Source organism: Schistocerca cancellata, chromosome 7 (assembly GCF_023864275.1).
Source record: "Schistocerca cancellata isolate TAMUIC-IGC-003103 chromosome 7, iqSchCanc2.1, whole genome shotgun sequence".
NCBI lineage: Eukaryota > Metazoa > Arthropoda > Insecta > Orthoptera > Acrididae > Schistocerca > Schistocerca cancellata.
The window spans coordinates 189518209-189542262 of record NC_064632.1 but is presented as its reverse complement, the minus strand read 5'-3'; the positions used below and the strand labels follow the sequence as shown (position 1 = coordinate 189542262).

The window sequence follows — 24054 nt, the reverse complement described above, 5'->3', positions numbered from 1 at the left end:
TAACATGACAATACAATACACTCGCTAACCTACCTAGCCTATCATTGGCACAATGTATCCTCTTTTCTTAACTACTTATGTCAACACTGAACCCACAAGTGACTCTATTGCAGTTCTGTCTGAGCGGACAGACTCAGATAGCGCCAGTAAAAGAGCTAGCGGAATACGAACTCATTTAGAATTACAGTGCTGTACTTTGGCTGATGATTGCTAATATCACCGTAATTCTCCGTGATGATTACGACGGTCGGCCCAGCCAACGTCGTGATGCCGTCTTTCCCGTGAGCGAGCTTGGCTTTAATCTCCAACGTGGACGTGGTTTGCGCCCGGAAACTCCTGTACGTAAGTGTTCAATTGCGGAGTCCGTCATTAGTCAATACTCAAGGTACTTGCACATATGCCAAGAGTAGTTGGTGACTCAAGTGCGCGGCATCAAAGGTACAGTTCAGATTGCATATCAACACCAAAAGTTAGTAAAAATCTGTTTCTCTCCTCAGAGGAACAGATTATGCTACGTGTGTGGAGTCGTATGCCCTAAACTGTTCAGACTTGGAGAGTAACCACTTCTCCAACCTACTTCTCTCCACGCTGTCCAAGCAGGGCAGCCAGACACTGTGACTGCTCTCCACAGCCGACCCCAGAGTCCTCCTACAGAGTTTTTGCAAACCTGGCCGTTCTTCACCTCATGGATCCGTGTATCCATGTATCCGTGCGCGTTTGTACCCAAACACGACACAGAATTCTCCCGCGGTTACTGTTGCCGCCAAACTTGTAACACGTCACAGTCCGCAAATTTTCCACTGTGGCGCGAAATCATCTTTCTCTCTTTCGCATATAGCTCCTTCTCACTTCTTGTTGTGATGGCTCAGCCTCTCCCAACGTCTTTGGTGGTCTGAGGTGCCAGCCGACAAAGGGGTCCGGCCGCGGCCATCCCGTTAGTTTGACATGACATAAACACCTGCCCTAGGGGTTCCGGCCGTGTTCCAGCCTCTTCGGCCATCTCGTTAGTTTGACGTGACACACACAACTTCCTTTTCTGTGTCCATTCGCTCCTACCGGTGGGCCAATTGTCAATTGTTATTCGGTGTATTAGTACTGATTTAGCATCTTGTAAGGTGCAAAATCTACCACCTTACAATTGTAACTAATAAAACATACAAATAAATACAAAACTTTCGCTGTTCAGTTTTTCCAATAACAGTTTGTGGATATCCAAGAAAATATAGTTACTACTAGCAATGAACTAAATTTCATTGAGGCAGCAAATAGGATTCAGTCTTTTGAATCTTCAAGTAACGTTAATCAGTACTTAATTCTCGGTATTGTGTTGTTCTTATTTTTGTCTTGCGTCTACAGCATATGTCATGTACCAAGCTATGATTTTACAAGCCCGCTCGTAAGTACTAATCGTTACTGGGTCTGCAAATGGGATAGCGTTGCAATGCCTTCTGATTCGACAACTGGCGAAACGGATTCATGACGCCCACATGGTCATTTTGAGCTGCTTGGTCGCAGTCGCCGCGTGCGAGTGCACTCTGGGGTTATCCTGGGATGCTGACGAACTGCGGTGTCAGAGTACGCCAACCACAGAGCACCTCCAAGCACAGAGTAGTCGCCGTCGCAGGCTAACTGCAGGGGCAGAACTGTTTCCAACGTGCGTATTTTCGATACGGAAATTGTGTCTTCTTCAGCTCGCAATATTCCTATTTCTTAGTGGTAGGACGTCAGAAACAATTATGATGTTTCGGCGTAGAGAGTAATTTTTTATAAACGTACTTATAGAAATTAAGAGGCAATGGTTAATAACTTGTAGTTCCCAGAATGAGATTTTCACTCTGCAGCGGAGTGTGCGCTGATATGAAACTTCCTGGCAAATTAAAACTGTGTGCCGGACCGAGACTCGAACTCGGCACTTGCCCGCGAAAGGCAAAGGTCCCGAGTTCGAGTCTCGGTCCGGCACACAGTTTCAATCTGCCAGGAAGTTTGCACTCTTTGTTTATTTTCAGGCAACTGAAACGGCTTCAGCACGCAGACGGTGCAGTTCAGGAGTGCTAGTTCTGCAAGGTTCGCAGGAGAGCTTCTGTAAAGTTTGGAAAGTAGGAGACGAGGTACTGGCAGAAGTAAAGCTGTGAGTACCGGGCGTGAGTCGTGCTTCGGTACCTCATATGGTGGAACGCTTGCTTCAGCACGCAGACGGTGCAGTTCAGGAGTGCTAGTTCTGCAAGGTTCGCTGGAGAACTTCTGTAAAGTTTGGAAGGTAGGAGACGAGGTACTGGCAGAAGTAAAGCTGTGAGTACCGGGCGTGAGTCGTGCTTCGGTACCTCATATGGTAGAGCGCTTGCCCGCGAAAGACAAAGGTCCCGAGTTCGAGCCTCGGTCGGGCACACAGTTTTAATCTGCCAGGAAGTTTCATATCAGCGCACACTCCGCTGCAGAGTGAAAATCTCATTCTGGAAACATCCCCCAGGCTGTGGCTAAGCAATGTCTCCGCAATATCCTTTCTTTCAGGAGTGCTAGTTCTGCAAGGTTCGCAGGAGAGTTTCTGTAAAGTTTGGAAGGTAGGAGACGAGGTACTGGCAGAAGTAAAGCTGTGAGTACCGGGCGTGAGTCGTGCTTCGGTAGCTCAGATGGTAGAGCGCTTGCCCTCGAAAGGCAAAGGTCCCGAGTTCGAGTCTCGGTCGGGCACACAGTTTTAATCTGCCAGGAAGTTTCAACTTGTAGTTCATATATTTGTGTGTCTCATGGACCCAATGCCCGCAGTAATCCTGACAAATACCAAGAACGGCCGTCAGCTGAGGACAAGAAGCTCATAACCGCCTTATAGAAGTGGTGTCAGCATGGGGATCAATTATGGAAAGCCAACAGTCCTGTGGAGCTGCAGCGGCGTGAGACCTTCCGAGTAGTCCCGAGTCCCTTGCCTGGCATACCTCTATGGCGTATCAGGAGAAGCAGCAGGGTGGACGTCATCCGACAACAAGCGGTCATCCAATGTCGCAATTTAGGTTAGTCAACTCAAATGAGGCTTTAATGCGAAATCCAGTGATGGATTTGTAAATGTTTTGCTGTAATAGAACGAATGTGTTGGCATACATAAATCAGTGCGGCATAATCTAGCCTAGATAACACATTAGATCTACAAACAGTTATAAGGGATTTCCGAAAAGAGATTCAGCTGTTAAAACAGACAGAATTGAGAGCACATTACCTGTCAAATGACAACTCTTGCAGTGTTGGCCCCATAAAGTATTTCTCATTATAGCCATCAGTACCAGCGTTTAGCGATAAACCCGAGAAAGACGTAAAAGTATTCTTCTGCAAACTTGAAGGAGCTGCTTTACTTTCGACGTGGAATTTACGTCTCTTTGGCTCACATTGTCTGATCGTGGTTGGACGTCAGACACAGTTACGACGGGTCGGCGTGGCGAGCGCGTTATTATAAACGTCTTTATAGAAATAAAGTGGTGATGGTTAATAACTCATACGTCACGTAATTCTGTGTCTCATGTACCCAATGCCCCCAATAATCCTGACTAACACCATGGAAGGCTCTCAGTTGAGGATACAACTCTCATAACAGCATTGTAATTACGCTGCGTCGTGCACGGGGGAGCATGTACACTGCTGGAAAAAAATTAGGACAGCAGGAAAAATGACGTCGATTTTTATCCGAAGAGGGCATGCGCCACCTGGAGGATGGCAGATGTACTAATAATGGTTTCAACTTCGTCCGTCAACTGATAGCGTAGTGGCATAACTATCAGGGCGCCATCTCTGTCTACACTTTCAAAAGGGAATACTCACAGCCAGAAGGCTGAATGTGGTGCCAACGTGTGAAGCAAGCAGGCAACTATGTTACGGTGATGCACCTGTGCTTCGTACAGCGAACTCAACGAGTGTGAAAGGGGTCAAATGTGGCGTTCCGAAAGGCGGATCAGTCGTTTCGGTAAATTGGCACACTAGTTGGATGTCGATCTGGAAAAAGCAGTAGACATTGTAAAATGGACCAAGATGTTCGAAATTCTGAAAAAATAGGGTAAGCTATAGGGAAAGATGGGTAATATACAGTATGTACAAGAACCAAGAGGGAATAATAAGGGTAAACGACCAAATACGAAGTACTCGGATTAATTAGGGTGTAAGACAGTGATGTAGTCTTTCGATGGTACAGATTAATCTGTACATAGAAAAAGCAACGATGGAAATAAGGGAAAGGCTCAGGAGTGGAAATAAAATTAAAGGTGAAAGGGTATCATGATTCGCTGATGACGTTGTTATCGTGAGAGAAAGTGAAGAAGAACTACATGATGTGCGGAATCGAATGCACAGTCTAATCAATACATAATATGGAATGAGAGTAAATCGAAGAAATACGAAAGTAATGGGGAATAGCGGAAATGATAACTGCGTGAAACTTAACATCAGGACTGATGATCACGAAGTTAGGGAATTCTGTTACCTAGGCACCAAAATATCCAATGACGGGCGGAACAAGGAGTACATCAAAAGCAGTCTAGCACTGGCAAAAAAAGCATTCCTGGCCAAGAGAAATCTACTAGTATCAAATATGGGCTTTAATTTGAGGAAGAAATTTCTGTGAATGCACTTTTGGAGCACAGCATTGAAGGGATGTGAAACATTTTCTGTGCGAAAACCAGAACAGAAGAGAATCGAGGCATTTGAGAATGCTGAATACTGAAAGTTAGGTGGACTGATAATGTAAGGTACGGGGAGGTTCTGGGCAGAATTGGAGAGGAAAGGAATATGTGGAAAACACTGACAAGGAGAAGGGATAGGATGATAGGACATCTGTTAAGTTATCAGGGGATAACTTCCATGGTACTAGAGGGAGCTGTAGAGGGCGAAAACTGTAGAGGAATAATACATCGAACAAGTAACGGAGGACATAGGTTGCAAGTGCGACTGAGATGAAGGGGTGGCCAAGGAGAGAAACTCGTGGCTTGACGCATCAAACCCATCATAAGATCGATGACTCGAAAGAAAAAAAAATGTTGGAAGTGTTGCATCAGTTGGCCAGTGATGCTGGTATCAGTGGTCATGTGAACATTCTCACATTCGTCGGTGAGATTCTGAACGTCCAGCCGGCCGGTGTGCCGTGCCGTTCTAAGCGCGTCAGTTTGGAACCACGTGACCTCTACGGTCGCAGGTTCGAATCCTACCTCGGGCATGGATGTGTGTGATGTCATTAGGTTAGTTAGGTTTAAGTAGTTCTAAGTTCTAGGGGACTGATGACCTCAGTAGTTAAGTCCCGTAGTGCTCAGAGCCATTTGAACCATTTTTTTCTGCACGTCCACCCAGCACAGACTCTCTATGAGGATCATCGCATTGCAAGGGCAGTAGTGGCAGATCATACAGCTACCATGGCACAAAGAAAAGGGCTTGCAGGCCCAGACGTATCAACACGAACTGTTGCGAACCAGTTATATCTGCGGAGCAACAGGCAACATACCTCAAGCACTTCTTCCACTCGTGCCACAGCATCGACGCGCACGGTTAGACTGATGTCCTCAGATGATCACTTGCAAGACAGGATGGTGCACCGTGGGCTTCGGCGGCGAAAGCAGATTCTGCCTGCGTATGAGTTAACTTCGTTTGGCTTATGACGTAGACCGGGTAATGAGGTGTCTTCGAGTGCATTCATCCAAGACCAACAGCCTCCACCCCAGGGCTCTAGGTCACCTCTGGTGTTCCTGGAGGGGATGCCAAGGAGCGTCGAGTATGCGCAGAACATTGTTGGTCCTGTTCTTCTGCGTTCTTGCAACAGGAAGGTAATGTGTTGTCCTATCAGCATAATGCTCGCCAACAAATTGCCGACGAAACTCATCGTCCTCTGCAAAACGTGCAGCGTTATCTCCGGACTTGTCTCCAGTCGAGCACATGTGGGATACGACGGGACGACAAGTGACTCGTGCCGCTTACCAACCAACAACTCTCAAATGGCTACTGGCCATTAAAATTGATAAACCAAGAAGTAATGTAAATGATAATCGCGTCTTCATTGGACAAATGTATTATACTGGAACTGATATGTGATTACATTTTGACGCAATTTAAGTGCTTACATCCTGAGAAATCAGTACCCAGAACAACCACCTCTGGCCGTAATAACGGCCTTGATACGCCTGGGCATTGAGTCAAACAGACCTTGGATGGTGTGTACAGGTACAGATGCTCATGCAGCTTCAACACGACACCACAGTTCATCAAGAGTAGTGACTGGCGTATTGAGACGAGCCATTTGCTCGGCCTCCATTGACCAGACGTTTTCAATTGGTGAGAGATCTGGAGAATGTGCTAGCCAGGGCAGCACTCGAATATTTTCTGTAACCAGAAAGGCCCGTACAGGACCTGCAACATGCGGTCGTCGATTATCCTGCTGAAATGTGGGGTTTCGCAGGGATCGAATGAAGGGTGGAGCCACAGGTGGTAACACATCTTAAATGTGACGTCCACTGTTCAAAGTGCCGTCAGTGCGAACAAGAGGTGACCGAGACGTGTAACCAATGGCACCCCATACCATCACGCCAGGTGATACGCCAGTATGGCGATGACGAATACACGCTTCCAATGTGCGTTCATCGCGATGTCACCAAACACGGATACGAGCATTATGATGATAACAGTCATTGGATCTCGACAACGCGAGCAGCAATATCGCGATACGATAAACCGAAATCGCGAAAGGCTACAATCCGACCTTTATCAAAGTCGGAAACGTGATGGTACGCTTTTCTCCTCCTTACTCGAGGCATCACAACAACGTTTCACCAGGCAACGTCGGGCACCTGCTGTTTGTGTATGAGAAATCGGTTGGAAACTTTCCTCATGTCAGCAAAAATATGGCTCTGAGCACTATGGGACTTAACTGCTGTGGTCATTAGTCCCATAGAACTTAGAACTATTTAACCCTAACTAACCTAAGGAGGCCACACACATTCAAGCCCGAGGCAGGATTCGTACCGGCGATCGTAACGGTCGCGCGGTTCCAGACTGTAGCGCCCAGAACCGCTTGGCCACTCCAGTCGTCTCATGTCAACAAGTTGTAGGTGTCGCCATCGGGGCCAGCCTTGTGTGAATGGTCTGAAAAGCTAATCATTTGCATATCACAGCATCTTCTTCCTGTGGGTTAAATTTCGCATCCGTAGCACGTCATCATCATGGTGTAGCAATTTTAATGGCCAGTAATGCACATGGACAGATCTAGTATGTGTGGCATTACGTATCCCGGACATTATTCGCAGTCTCTATAATCGACTGGATGTCTTCATTAGCGCCTGCATTGCCGCCCGCGGAGGCTACACCACGTACTAATATGGGACTTTGAGCAAGGGTCGGTGCCCAGTACCTCAGAATCACTTGTTTTCTCGATCTGTAAATGTATTCATTTCATCTACTCATGTTCCATAGCAATAATAAATCTTGAGTGTATTGTAAACCTCTAAAAGTGTGTACTCTCTCTTTTTTCGGCGGTGTACATAAAAATTACTCATGTTGGCTGCTGCTCTTAATTCAGCTTCTAATGTCTGTCAGTCTCACAACTCCACCATCTCATTTCGTGTCGATACATGACAAAGTACGGTTTTGCCGTGCAACACTTCAGTCATATTTCCGGGAGTCGTGGTAGTAGCTTGCAGATGACAGCGGTGTAGTTGTAGCGGCGGAAGACGTCTGCTGCGAGTCGCTGCTGGCGGCTGGCGTCCTGTGTCGCCGCGGCTGTTTGCACAAGTAGTTCGCCCTTTGCCAAGTCGGCAGCGGCGTGCCTCCCCCCCCCCTCCCCCTCCTCCTTCCAACACCGCATTCACCCTCTCTCCCACCCGTTCCCCCTGAACCCAAGCTGAGCCAATCCGGCGCTCGGCTACGCACCCTGTCACTAGCACCCTGAGAAACACACACACACACACACACACACACACACACAGGAGTCGGTCTCCAGCCAGACCGTGCAGGAGCAGTACCAAGTGGGTCACGATTTCCATCTCATTTCACAAACAAACACACCCCCGCCGCTGCCGCCTCCGCCGCCCCCGCTACCGCCACGCTCGGCTGGGGCGCTAACTCCTCCGGTCGCCCCATCCCCTTCCTTCACCCCTCCTCCCACCCGCTGCACCACTCTACTTGGGTGCGCTCACAAAGAAGATTGTTAATAAAATATCGCGCCAGGAAATTGGCGGTGTTCCCCGCAGCGGCGGCTGCGTCGGCGGGCACCAGAGGGCGCGGTGTCTCGCGCCAGACCACTTCCATTGGTGGAAATTGATGCCGATGGGCTCCTCCTCTGAGGAGCTCGACTCAGCTAATACGAGTTTCACTGTACTTCTTCGCATTATTATAATTTTCCACGGTAGATAGAACAATTATATTTGGTCTCCTATCATACCGTAACATTCTGTCACCTAAGCTACTACTGAATGAGTTAAAAATACCCTTCAACATCGCAGCGCGTCAGCAATCCTTGGTTAATATATTAAAAAACTAGAAACCAGCCTCGATTGCGAAAAAAGAACCTAATGTTAACCTCGGTTTCGGCGTAGATAACTACACCTTCTTCAGAACAATAAAACCCATAAGTGCCTAAGAAGACCTTTGTCAATGATTAAAAGAACACCATAGCTATACATTTATACACGAAAAAAAGGATAAGACAAACAGTACATGTGTACAAAGTCTCCCATGTGTACAAAGTGTCCCGCCGCGTCATGGCCCATGTAACATAGGCCGGTGTGAGGTGGAGGTTACACCATTAAGTTAAGTAACGGTTTAGACTTTGTACACATGTACTGTTTGTGTTTTCCTTTTTTTCGTGTATAAATGTATAGCTATGGTGTTCTTTTATCATTGACAAAGGTCTTCTTAGGCACTTGTGGGTTTTATTGTTCTGAAACCTAGGTTAACACAAGGTGGTTTTTTCGCCTTCGAGGCGGGTTTCTAGTTTTTTAATATACTAAAAATATCCCTTTACACATTTTTCTTTCTTACGCGACTGTGAAATCGTTTCACGGAATTGCTTAATATAATGCAGTAAAACAGACACAAACATGTAAGTAAACAGATGTTCATTTCCCAGACCTGTGAAAACAAAGCAGAAGAAAAACAGCTGCGAAACTGGAAACAACATGCAGACCAGGATCTACGAAATTTGCCTTGAGGATGCCGTGCAAACAATATAGGCGAAACACTCACGTGTAGAAGAATTCGTTTTGTTCCGTTGTGAGTAAACGGCTCTGTGGTACGAATTATCAACATATAACGGATGTAGTTTCATCAGAGCTCAAGCTCCCATCAAGTTACAGAAAGGTAGACACACAACTGAAGGGCCCGATGTCACTGTTGAAGAAACAACTAAAGTAAATCTCGACCAGCAGATTTAGATTAGATAGCTCTGGCAGTGGCAAGGAAAGGGTTTCTGAAGAAGAGAAATTTGTTAACATCCAGTATAGATTTAAGTGTCAGGAAGTCGTTTCTGAAAGTATTTGTATGGTGTGTAGCCATGTATGGATGTGAAACATGGATGATAAATAGTTAAGACAAGAAGAGAATAGAAACTTTCGAAATGTGGTGCTACAGAAGAATGCTAAATATTAGATGGGTAGATCACATAACTAACGGGGAGGTATTGAATAGAATTGGAGATAAGAGAATTTTGTGGCACAACTTGACTAGAAGAAGGGATCGGTTGGTAGGGCATATTCTGAGGCATCAAGGGATCATCAATTTAGTACTGGAGGGCAGCGTGGAGGGTAAAAATCGTAGACCGAGACCAAGAGATGAATACACTAAACAGATTCAGAAGGATGTGGGTTGCATTAGGTACTGGGAGATTGAGAACCTTGCACAGGATAGAGTAGCATGGGGAGCTGCATCAAACCAGTGTCTGAAGACCACAACAACAGCAGCTCTTACTTTTTGTTAATAGGTCAGCAGTGGCGAGATCCGCAAGGATGTCATAAAACAAGAACGCATAATATATGTTTACAGAAAAGGAGTGGTAATTTTCTGTCTACAGTCCTGAAATGGTCCTCGTGGATGTGAAATAAATGAAAACCATCTGAAACATAGTTTCGTTTAAGATGTAATAGCGAACTTGGCACTAGACGTGTCAATGTACAACGGGTATCCCTGGGGGAAACTTGGAGGAAACGTGACATGTTGTAATGTTACCGGTGAAAAGTCGTTAGTAAACATAAGACGGAACCCGCATGGGATACTACATGCATTCAGTTCCCAGGAAGCTGATGGCTGATAATTTAATACAGGGCTCATTCCTCTAGACAGCCTTTGCATAGTGTCAATTAGATACGATGTGAACCGCTTCTCAGCCCTTCCTATTACGTTAAAATATTCTGTTTTACTTAAAAGAGTGTTTTGACGAACGGAGTAAAATGTTTTTCATAGATCGCGAGATATACCAATATTCTGTATTTTATAGTCAATTAAGTAGGTACTTGTATTATCTGTAAAAGGTTTTCTCAATATCGGGACTTTTTTATAAATCGAGAGTGGTACTTTTTTGTCATGTGGTTAAGAAGCAATTTTATGATTAACTAACCATTCGAAAATTTTCTGAAAAGGAGGAATTTCATTAGCTCCTTTCTTATAAAGGGGATTAAATTCAGCATATTTCAGCAAATAGGGAAATATTCCAGTGATATATTAGTCACACTAAAAATTAATATGTTGCTGAAATTAGGACAATTCACTTTAGTCAACATAGTTGATATTTTCTGATACAACAATTTATTTGAGATTTTACGACGATAATAACTTTGGGTAAAATGTGACTCTTACTCATACAACTGAAGTTATTTGTAATGTTTGGCCTTGGATATTCCACACCTTCATTTACTGAACATGAAGTACCGTACCTTTGAGTAAGCCATGATGTTAAAACATTCACTTGATGACATGTCTTTAATTGTGCAGTCCAGACCACCAATAATGTTTTTATCACTGTATGATTGAATAACTGGTTGGAACCTAGCGAAGGTACGCTTGCTTGCATGACTTACAGTGTACCACAAAGTGCTTTGAAAACGTGTTCTGACTGAAACGTGACAGGCTTTAGCCAGTTTCGTGTTTCATTCTTCTTTCACTCAGCACACTTAATGCAAATACCTCTTCTACAACTGAAAGTTTCTCCAACACTAGGGCTGCAGCCCGTCCGTCTTCACCGTTCGCCCGTCTAATTTTGAAATGCTTTTTCAGCGCCTGCCCAACCGCGCACAATCTGACAAGGGACTCCCTTCCCGATTGCGCAAGCTCTTCTTTCTGGCTTCTTTTAGAACACCAAAGATATAGTATCCACCCGAAATAGATGGTTGTGATTAGTTATTAGTGACAGTACACTTAAAACTGATCTTTATTTGGTGACACTTGGGAAAAGCCACAAGACTGCTTCACGTTAACCTATCTGCTCCAGCTACAGCAAGCACATTAGACAGGTGTCCCTTCCGCCTTGCAACTGCATGTCACGAGCAATAACATAGCGGCAGTCAATTTCCCTGACCACAGTGCGTTAGCTTCAACAGGCTTCTCGTGGTTTCGACTGCTGGAATTTGGCTACTAGCTTCCTGCATGGCCCAAAACTTAAAAATGAAATGATACCAAATGGGAGCAAATTATCTTATATAGGCCCCACCATCGGGACGATGTGAACTGGTGGATTAGCTATGGTAAAACTGTACCCCAGGCGTAAATCTTTCTGTAAAAGTCGAACATAGGGTTTTGTTATCAATGTATCAGAGACCATTACGAGAGAACTACTGTCTTTGGGACCGTAACATATGCAAAGCTCAAGCATTTCGAAGTTAAAATAGGACATATAAAACTACTCACTGGAGTCTTTGTTCAGTCTCGATCAAGAGACGTAGCGGCCGCAGTAGGGATGTAGCTGCTCCACGTTATACACCTCGCACGCCGACTAAATGCTCAACTAATAAGCACTGAAATTGGGAACGATTCTACCCAGGGAATAGATACCATGAGGGATACTGTGGAGTATTCCATGCGTTTTATAGTACCCCGTATGGCAGAGAAGTTATTGACGATCAGGTGTATCACACAGTACTCAGCAACATCCAGCAACACCTGCAAGATTGACTCTCAAACCTCATTCGCGATCGACAAAAATGAGAAAACAATCTTCATAGCAGATAAGGGGAAGTCGCCAGGGCCCGACGGCTTTGGAGCAGAACTAAAAATGGCTCTGAACACTACAGGACTTAACATCTGAGGTCATCAGTCCCCTAGAACTTAGAACTACTTAAACCTAACTAACCTAAGGACATCACACACATCCATGCGCGAGGCAGGATTCGAACCTGCGACCGTAGCGGTAGCGCGGTTCCAGACTGAAGCGCCTAGAACCGTTCGGCCATACCGGCCGGAGGAGCAGAACTACCAATGCTTTTGGGGTTTCCCCAGTTACGCTCTTCAAGCTGTTGCTAATGACGGGTGGATATGGACCGCTGCAAGCGAAGCTGTGAAGGAATGGATTGTACATGGCTCTGCAAATCTGATGAAAGAGATAGATAAAATAACGTAACACATTAGCAACTAGGTGCGAGGGCATGTTGCCAGAGCTAGGCCTATCGAAGTCATGCACAGAAATTCGAAAGTTACATGACGTGAGCCCAGTGTGGCTGTAGCGCCAACACGAGGCAGTTGAAAAAAGGACAGGAAATGGCATTCAGTCAGCGAGCAGATACTGCGAACTACGGCGGTGTTCTTCACTAGAACATGGTGCGGTGATCATAATTAGAAGATTTCAAACAGAGAAGAAACATCGAGAAACTGGTAGATGTGACGAGCGTAGTCGAGGAGTTTGGTATTGCTCACGGCATAGTTTCATGTACATTGGGAGCGTTTCGAGTAACAGGCACTGCTGCCCACAGTCGAGGAGGTGGTCGACAGTGGTCAACTGCGGCAGCAGATGACCGCAACACTGCGCAAAAGCCAAGGAGGGACCCACGACTAACAGCGTATGCGAGGAGCATAGGAATTGGCAAAAAGAGCAGTGCCGTCTGGTGCTCTTCAAGGATGAGAGCAGGTTCCGTCTGTCTAGTGATCCTGAACTAACTCTCATAAAGCGACAGTTATGAACACTTAAGGATCCAAAAACACAGTCGTAAATGACCGTTTTGGGTTCCTTATGCTATGATGCAGGGAGGCAAAATGTTGCATGAACTTTGAATACTGTATACTCATCGGCCAACGTTATTGTAACACTGTACTTATTCCCCACGTGCATCCTTTCCGGGTACAATCGACCCTTACTTCAATTTTATGGCGGACAATGCCCTGCGCGGCCATATCAAACAGCGCGGGTGAAGGAGGTCTTAGAATGTGATGACATTCGGCGAAAGACTGGCTTGCTTGTTTCCCCGACTTAAAATACCCACGAGCACATGTTACGGAGACGTTCTCCGGCACGTCCACATGCACCAACATGGGAGCGCGTTGCAGAAAATGTACTATAGTCGCTGGTGATCGCACGCCCTATTAAGAACCATGTTCCGCCTTTTGTAATGTCCAGGGGATCATCATAAATCCCGGTGGCGTCAGTGTAATTATTGTCTTTGCATATAAGTCTTACTTTATATCGTCTCACTGCATATTTCCTTCAGGTACCCTCTGTACTACACTGTAGCAGTTCTTTCAGTTTGTAGCCCATGTTTCATCGGGCTATTTTACCTGGCAGTGACTCGTCATGCGAAAGTTTCATATGTCTGCGAGTTTTGCGTATGAGTGCGTTATCCTCCCGCAAACTGGCCGGAGCACGTATGTCTCGAGCTTCCTGGCGGTCACGCTGCTTAACGTAGATTATAGCACCACTACGCTTGCAGCCAAAGTTCTCATACAGTCCGTCGTACAGTAGTGGATATCAGCATAAAGGCAGAGTTTCAATGAAAGTTATAGAACAGTATCTGAAGCACAAAAGTATCGATTTTATTATTAAAGCAGTATAAGACGTAAACAATCCTGACGGAATTGCATAGTTTCTTAACATAAGTAACAAAATTAGGCGTTTGACGTTACTGTAGTGAAATTGGTATAAAGCCACTCGCTGTCCTGTTGTGTTATGGCATTGTTAGAACTCACTCTCACCTCAGTTCCTCCTTCGCCATTGATTCTGTTAGGGTTTGTAGTCGTGCAGTGAAATTGTCGCCCATCGCCCATTCTTCTCGTGTCGCTCTTTTCGGCTCACATGTAATCCCAAATTGTCTCCCATTGCGTTAAGACAAATGGCAAGTACTCCCCAAAGGTTTCCACCTGGTTCAAATCTGGGCTACGTGCAGGCCAGGGCAACACATCCTTATCCTTACCTTCAAACAACATTTCATTTGTAGCAGAAACATGCACAGATGCATTATCTCTTTAAAACACTAGACTTTCACCCCCTAGGTTCTCACACATTTTAATAAATTATGTCTCTAACACTTCAGTGTACATGCCAGAGCTCTTTCTAGTGGTCAGCCAGATAACGCGTGATTTGCCTTAAGCGCAGAAAGCAGCCAAAATCATAAGTCTCCCAGCACCAAAATTTCTGCTCATTCTTACCTACTGCTCTGTTCTTCAATCATACAAATAATACTGAAATCCATCTACATTAAACTTCTTCGCATCACTGAACATAACTTTACCCCATTTTGCAGTCCGCGACATATGATTATCAGCAAACTTCAATACAGATTTTTTATGTTTGGGTGTTAGAGGGTGTTTCTGCAGTCGTTTCTTGAATGAAAGGTGTTTCTCAAGTGACACATATGGAAGTACACGTCGGGCAGTTACTGGCTACCATATATCAGCAAGAAGTTGAGAATAGTTACCATCTGTGCCACATATTTTCTATGTTTATGTGCTTGAGATGAATCCCTACATTGCTCTTGTTTTCCGTTCTGTCCGTATCCTACGCCCAATCTAACGAAATTATCGGCCACTCTGCTTCAACGCTTCACCTTCTTGGGGATTTGAATAGAAGGTGCCATTTCCTTGTAGGCATCGAATTTTGCTTTCTCATCACATGACAACATTTTTCCGTGTGGAATTGCCATAACCGTTGTTTATGTACACATCATACTTTGACTAATGGTATCTGTTTCTTATCTGCAACAAAGGCAGGTACGCCCACATTAACACCGCACAGAGAAGAACTGCCTTTACACCGAGTTCCACTCTCTATCACCTCAATGATATGTCTAGTAATATAATTTACTGTTGACATCAAATGCAGTACCATTTGACAGCATTTGTCGGTATACTGGACCTAATATTACTGCATGTACACTGTGCACCACTATTCCAACCGAAAATATTAATTTTCCACAGATATCAACGAGTTTATACTTATTTTAATTGTTGTAGCAACATTCTTTCTGCAGCCTGTTGACTACGGAATACGATACGCTCCGCAGCAGTGAAACCATTTTACCGTAAGACCCGTGAGATATTTAACAGAAGCAATGAAGCGGATGGGATGTGGATATCGTGTCACAACAAATATCCTTGGCACACTATCGCACACTTCCTTTCGGATTTTAATCAATGGTCACCTAAAATAAGGACTTCGTATTGGTCAGTCTGTCTACCAAGGATGTCCACCATCGATGACCCTCCACACCATAGCCACTGAACTACTGCAGCGTCTCATCGAAAGCAGAACTGGTGGATTACTGGTTCTGAACACGAGGATCCGCCGTACGACATACGCCGGGGATGTGTCTGTAGTTGTATGTTCTCAACAACCCATGACTTCCCTGGAAGACGTAATTAAAATCTGTATGAAGGCATCTGGCGGTCAGTGCCGTCTTAGTGGGGCCTTTAGCGAAACACCGAAAGTGAAGTGCTCCGAAGAACAGACATCTCGTTGTTCTCTGGGCTCTACTGAGAGGCTACACCTGGCTGCAAGGTAATTAATAACTGAGAGGACCTCTTAAGCCGCATCACTGACACTCTGAATGAGCACCCCGACAGAATCCGGGAACTCCTGCGTATAATGGGTTCAGATAGCTGGTGGTGCTGTACATAGCCTCCAAAATGGCGTCTGTAGCGGACATGCTTTCCAAGCAGAGGGTACCATCGAGTTTCTTTTGGAGGAAAACAAGGGCATCGCAGATATTCATATGCGCTTGCAGAAGTCTGCGGACACCTGGCAGTGAAAAAAAGCGCACTGAATCGATGGGCAAGGTACCCGCCATCATCGCGACAAGGTTGCTCATACCTGTTCGATCTCTCGCGTGCCGTCTGGCACACATAACGGCTGTGACTCTTGCACTGTAGAAAAGTGCGGACACTCTCATTCGAGGTGATCGACGGATCACAATCACATACCTCTCTGTTCAACTGGATGGCTCTTTTGGTCATACTGACACACTCACACCGTCTCACACCATCCCACCTACGAGGAAAAAGTTCAAACCCGCATCCTTAGCCGGTAAAGTGATAGCGACTGTCTTCTGGGACTCTGCAGGGTTTATTCTGTCTGAAGTATCTCTCACAGTGCAACAAACAATTCTGAAGTATAAAGTCTACCGTCAGGAAATTGAAGAAAGAACACAAAAGCTACAAACTAACATCTCCGTACCCATGACAGCGCAAGGCCTCACAGAAGTCCGCTCACCAAGGAGAGTTCACAAAACTTCTTTGGACTGTTCCTCCTCATCCACCATCCATCCAGAATCTTGCCCTTTGTGATTTCCATCTGCCTGGGGCAATGAAGGGTGCATATGGATGATATGGAGGTTATTGATGTAACAAGACGTTGGCATCGACGTCGACCATTAGATTCGAACCATATAGGCAAACTGGCTCTCCCTGTAAGGTGGCATAAGGCGGTCACTACGAACGGAGATTTTTGAAAAATAAGGCTTTGTAGCCAAAAGAGTGGGTATTAATATGGGGTGTTGGAATCCTGAATAAACCTAACCTGCTTCCAGAAAGAAATGTGTTACATTACTTATTGAGGGCCCCTCGTGCATGGCCCAAATACTTTCTCTCTCGGAAGTTATAGTGGCGAATATTCAGCAGGCGATGGACTGATTTCTTTTCTGACGTAAGATCATTACAGTGCAGTTCAGGCCACTCCCTCTCCCTCGCTTGCAACGTGGCCTTGAGCTAATCAGCGTCCTACACTACTGGACGAAGCTCCTCATCATCCAAATGAGAAAAGAAGTACAATGGCAGAGTACATGCCTTCTTCACAGTCTCATAAACGGCATGAGATCAATGAGCCTAGGGCCACCAATAGACTTCATATTGAAGTGTACAAGCCCATCTCGAAATACTTCACTGAGTTTTTTATGAGTAAACCAATCACCTCACATACGACAACAATAAGATTATTATTAATGGTTCAAATGGCTCTGAGCACTATGGGACTCAACTGCTGTGGTCATAAGTCCCCTAGAACTCAGAACTACTTAAACCTAACTAACCTAAGGACATCACACACATCCATGCCCGAGGCAGGATTCGAACCTGCGACCGTAGCGGTCATGCGGTTCCAGACTGTAGCGCCTTTAACCGCTCGGCCACTCCGGCCGGCAACAATAAGACAATAACAAACATTACACCTAGAAGTTTCGCTGAAGAGCGTCAACCACATGTAAAATGGACAGCATTGTGGTGTAATGCTGACCGGACATTCCTGCTCCCACTGATTCACTCATAATGTTATCTGATTGTCAACGACAAAATCGCTTTAAATGACTAACTGCACTGAATCCATGTGAGTGCAAAAGCCACATGCCACAAATGCGAAAACTTTGATTCGCAAGTGCACTGTTTTGTTTGTGAAACAGTGGTTGAACACAGATTTCTTTGCCTCCGACTAGCCATCACTGATATGATGAACGCATGCAGTCTGAAGGTTAGAGAGCTAATGTGGCCTGAGCACACATGATGCCTAATCACTAAACAAATTCGAGCTGTCTGGACAATTCCACACACAGCCACCTACATTAATGTGGAAAGAGACACAACATTCTCAGAAAACCTATCCTCTATAATCGACCTGCATGGGATGACAGTCATATGAAGAAATTCAGCAAAGCTACTGTAGCGCTATGGCGCTGCACAAGCGCCTGCTTGTGACCATGCACAATCTGAGGACTGTCGAAGGGGTTGCCTGCCAGCAAGGCAACTGAGACTTTCGTTACATTTTTAAAGTGCTCAACAAAAAAATGGCTCTGAGCACTATGGGACTCAACTGCTGAGGTCATTAGTCCCCTAGAACTTAGAACTAGTTAAACCTAACTAACCTAAGGACATCACAAACATCCATGCCCGAGGCAGGATTCGAACCTGCGACCGCAGCGGTCTTGCGGTTCCAGACTGCAGCGCCTTTAACCGCACGGCCACTTCGGCCGGCTAAAGTGCTCAACAAATGTGCTATGGTGGTACCGAGGATGTTGCTGAACAAGACGTGTGTTATAGGGACTTTCGGCCATTTTCATTTATTTATGCATTTGCCTATGGAGCATGACCACTCCACAGGGATGTTGAATAAGCCTAAGCACTCTTTGCTACTTTGGATCACGGTCAAATTTCTTAAAATGGTTTTGAACACTCCCTACTGCTTCCACCCTTTACACCAGAGCAATGATTGTGGTCGCGCTTCTCTCCAAAGAGGTAAAAACAATTTCCATGTCGTAGCAGGTCCATGTTGTCCTTAGAGATCGGAGAGTAGCGTGAATGATTGTCAAGTGCGTCGCCTTGTCACACATCGCACTGACGTTTTAAATTGCTAAATTTGTGGGAATCAACACACCAAGGGAAGGGATGATTTCATTGGCGCCCTTGATGCCACCCCTTGAGGCCTTTTCGTTTTTGTCCTGAGCCGTGGTGTGTCTGAAGGTCTTTCCTCTGCCATCCATAACTAAACTGATCTCATTGCTGGGCGTCGTGGTTCTGACCTCGATCTCAGAGGCAAGAAAAGAAGGGATGAAATGTGGGTATGATAGGGTGTGACGGCCTCCCATCGTGTGACACGTTCACAGTGGCGTTGGGCAGAATTTTGATGGAATTTTCTGACAATGTGACATCGTGAATCCATCTTACACCTCATGTGCACTTCTAATCTCGTGTCTTTCATTCGTGTATGTCGACATCTTGTTGTCTGAAGCGTTGCCGTCGCCTTGGATGACGTTGCAGGGCGCCTTGATTTTGCACCATTTAACAGGAAAATCGTTGGCGCCAATGAGCCACATTTCAAACTTTTGCTTCGGAATGGGAGACAGTTACGCTATTTCGAAAGTAGCCCTTCAGTTGTGTTCAGATTTTGTCAAAAGTTTTTGAACGGTCCCTAGTACTTCTACCCTTTACACCAGAGCAAATATAGTCGTCGCAGTGCATTCCAAAGGGTTCCGACCAAATTCAGTGCTGTTCCCATGTGTAACTTATGGAATCTACATTGGACTGCAGCTTTTTCATTTTAGATTAAAATTATGTATATCTCACCCTCTTTGTACTGCCGTACCTCCCACTAAAGGCATGGTTTTATAACTTGTGAGGATATAATCAGTAACTGATCTGTTCCCTCTCAAGCACCACATAAATTTATGGATATTTTTATGTCAATATAACCGACTTGTTATCCCCAGATTATTAAAAATTATTAAGTCTCTAAGCTGTTCACTACATCGCTTTTATTAAGTCACAAAACTGGTTGGATATGCATAACGGATGTATTTTCTCTAACTGGAGTTGGTGCAGCACCGAAACAAAAGCTTTTATAAAGGCAAGACTCATAGAATCTGTGCTGTTTAAGCATCATCAATAACATTTCTTCAAAGAAAATTTTTCACTGCCTTTATGAAAGATTTGTATTAAATCAGCGACCGGTTTCGCACCACTTATCGGTGCATCCTCAGGCATTTTCTACACAAAATAATATAATAAGAGCTCATATAAACTATTGGATCCCCCAATTCTGAGCTGTAAATTAAACTTTTAAATAGCCAGTTCTTTTTAATGAAACAAGAAAGTACTCACATACGCTATTTATAACATAGTAACGCTGAACATTGTCCTGTAGCCACTCCCCACCATTCACGTCTTCTGGTGAAAGCGGTAGTTAAAATTCACAAGCCTTTCTTAAAAAATTTTTAAATGATGGGAGCGGCAGTGACCTACAAAATAAAAATAAAATACTATGCTGATAAAACTCTCCTAAACACGAACATCAACATTAGCTAAGAGGAGTTTTACCAGCATAGTATTTTATTTTAATTTTGTAGGTCATTGCCACTCCCATCACTTAAAAAAATTTTAAAAAAGATTTATAAATTTTAGCTGCCGCTTTCACCAGATGACGGTATATATGATGTGAATGGTGGGGAGTAGATACAGGGCAATGTTCAACGTTACTATGTTATAAATAGCGTATGTGAGAACCCTTTTGTTTCATTAAAAAAACTGGCTATTTAAAAGTTTAATTTACACCTGAGAGCCGGCCGGAGTGGCCGTGCGGTTCTAGGCGCTACGGTCTGGAGCCGAGCGACCGCTACGGTCGCAGGTTCGAATCCTTTCTCGGGCATGGATGTGTGTGCTGTCCTTAGGTTAGTTAGGTTCAATTAGTTCTAAGTTCTAGGCGACTGATGATCTCAGAAGTTAAGTCGCATAGTGCTCAGAGCCATTTGAACCATTTATTACACCTCAAAATTGGGGGATCACATAGTTTATTTAAACCCTCATTATATTATTTTTTGTACAGATTGCCTGAGGATGCACCGATAAGTGGTGCGAAACCCGTCGCAGATTTAATAAAAATCATTCAAACAGCCAGCGCGGAATTTTCTTGGAAAAAATGTCGAAGTTTGGCTGTGGATGCCCGCCCTACAAAACAACATGTTACCATCAATAACTCTTCATGTGCCACGTGCAACTAGGATGGGCTAAAATCCGGTTCGTGGGTATTCCGCAGTTATTGCTTGTAGTGGCTGTGGAGATTGTTTTGTTACAGGTTATTCTGAGTTAAGTGGTGTATCTGTCAATAACTAACTACACGTGCTGATTTGCATGTTTTAGTAGATCGTACGTAGTACAGCAGTCTGATATTCAAGCCAATCTGCAGTATGATGGCCACTCTATGTTTTTGTTTTTGAAGTCTGAAAGGATTTATTCGTTCTTTCGTCACTGTCTGTTAGCGTTGCTAAACGTAACTACATCAATCACAAAAATACAGAAATAAGGAAACAAAAGGGGCATTTACGCTATCTCAAGTATTTTATTGCCTAAATTCATGAAATGGTTCAAATGGCTCTGAGCACTATGGGACTTAACATGTGTGGTCATCAGTCCCCTAGAACTTAGAACTACTTAAACCTAACTAACCTAAGGACATCACACACATCCATGCCCGAGGCAGGATTCGAACCTGCGACCGAAGCGCCTAGAACCGCACGGCCACACCGGCCGGCTCCTACATTCATCGATAAGAATCGTTGGTGCGCTGCATTCACATGACTAACTGCTCCTATTCTTGAATTATGTCAACTTTAAATAAGTTTCTAGCAGTAACTGATGTAAAATCGTTCGTTATTAGCAATTTACTCTCCAATCCAAGGGTACACATTGTTTCATTTAACTGTCCTCATCCGCTCTTCATGTATCTAATGAGGTTTTCTAATGCATTTTCCTTCTAGCTTCTCCTCCAGTAAATCTTCTTCAACGACGTCTTTATTGTAACACTATGATTGAACTTAGAAGAGCTGCATGCTAAGAGCTACCTTTTTATTTGAGATTACCTTATCGCCGGATACAAAGGATTAAGGTCCCGAACATAGACAAGTTTGAGCGTGCTTCGCAGACCGAGAGCGTGGAAATAAAGGTTGCTCCCTTAGACGGAAACTTTTTATGTGAGTCGTGAAGGCGGAGACCCTTCCTCCGGAGCATATTTATACCGTAAGCCAATCTTGACGACCGCCGTGCGAGCGGGAGTTTCGCTGAGAGGTGCGGTCTTCGGCAGCGTCCGGAACTTTTCGGAGAGGTTGCAGTCGTAAGAGTCGAACTGGAATCCTCGTGAACAATATGGCTTCCGAAACTCGAAACTCGCCCTGGCTCCACTCGCTGTTATTTGTTTTATCCTCCCGTCTTTCGCTCCCAGTGCAGTAAAATAATAGTAAACAAAGCTTTTTGTGAGATATAAAACGGGCTTATGCATTGCCCCTTCGTAAGTGCTAGAGGCGTGAGGATCTTTCCTCTCAGCGCACAAACCATTTTGTGGCTGCAATAAAACGCAGTCAGTTGAAGAACGTGGTGTGGCTTACTGAGACGCCGTCGTGTCCCCAAAAAATTATTCTGAGAGAATTTATACTATCCGTGGTTATTGCAGTGGTCACACAAATGAAAGATATAAGGCAATATAGGAAATATGTTGGATAATTTTTTTTCTCACACAATACCGAGCATGAGCAAACCGGGCGAAATTCAATCTGTAATTTGCAAGTTTAGCTGCTAATAAAGCACGATTTAAGAAGAGATTTTACTTACGAGAATCTCCTACTCCACTGGTAAATTTCTCAGCAGTGCTAATGAAGGCATGTATTATTAACTATGGTACATGACATAAGATGAATCCAATGTAATACCTGACCCCAGTGGAACTTATCTATCTTGTATACTTGTGTATATATACCTCTAGTTGTTCGTGATAAAATTATTAATTCAAGCATAAATGAAAATATTTACTCGTAAAGTTTTCTGTCTTTCGCACATCCTTGACCACCATAACACTGTCAGGAGACACAACATTAACACATCAGTTCTTTCGGAAATATATCTTATGCAATTTCATTTTTTGACATTACGTGTTTGAAAATCTTCTCACTATGGGCCTATGGAATGAACAGTAATCAATCAATCTAATTTTTTTCAGTGACCCAAAGCTTTGCAAACTTTCGGCTCTTGGCACGATCATACAACTTAGCTTCCCAATAACATCTACTATATCACTATACTTTTGCTTTCTTTATAGTCAAATATCAATCTTTAATACCACTCCAGCCGTTATACTGTGTCACTCACGTCGTTCTCTCACTTCAAATACCTAAATTGTACTTACTGTAGATATCCTTCCTTGTCTATTTGGCTTTGTACTGGGTTCCTCATCTCATACTACACCTGTTCATGTAACTGGATGCTTCTGGAGTACTGTTTCAGATACCTCCAGTTTCTCTTGAGGATTCACGCATAAAGTGTTATACTTTCATACAGCTTTTTGCTACAGGCCACATTTTCAGAAATATTGTTCTCAAATCTGGATAGTGTATTCGATATCCGTAAAGACTCATTTCTACAATAAAATGTTTCTCCTTGCAGCAGAGTCTTTCGAAGGTGTGTCGTCGTCCCCCCCCCCCCCCCTCCCGTGTCCACTGTTTTGTGTACTCTGGTTTCTTGTAACAACGGGTGTGAGGCTGTGAGAAACGCTTATTACCGGAGCTTGCACAGGTGACGTCATCACTGGTAGGCGGCCAGCTGCCAGTATCGCAATGGCGTTGCAGCAAGCCGGCATGCGAGAAGCCTAACCAGCATCGTGGCAGTCACCGATAAGCGACACCACTCTCAGAAGCGGAAAAACTGTCACCAAGGCGATGTTAATGTGTACTCATCCGACCACGACGATATGTCCCTTTTATCTCTACAGTTCGGCCACAGTGCGACCGTATCATCCATCTGGTAACCATCTGAGCTGCAGCCATTCTTAGGTGGACAATCATTACTCGTACGTTGAGATCCAAGGTTCATTTCTCCACTTGTGTCCCTAACTATCACCAGCAGCACAGTGCTTGTAGATAGAATCTCAGAATAGCCTAAGGCTGTATGGCCGTGTCAACCAGGAGCAGTCAAGTCAGCAGTAGCCGACGTCTGACCTTGTAAAGCACAAATCCTTTCGAATCTAACGCTGTTGCCCTGGCCTTGTGCTTCAGCGTAGCTCCGCATTTTCCAGGCACCGCTTCACTCCATGTTGTCTAGCGGGCGACGTCACAGTGCTCGAAGGATGTGAGCGTCTATATATCTGGAAATGTGCTGAATGGCATATTGTTA

General features: G+C 44.6%; 1 non-coding gene across 1 annotated transcript; it reads left to right on the top strand.

Annotated features, from left to right (window-relative positions):
- Window positions 1-2611: 2611 nt before the first annotated feature.
- Window positions 2612-2686, top strand: Trnas-cga (transfer RNA serine (anticodon CGA)). Its single transcript has one exon. It is a non-coding gene; the product is annotated as a tRNA-Ser (tRNA).
- The last annotated feature ends 21368 nt before the right edge of the window (window positions 2687-24054 follow it).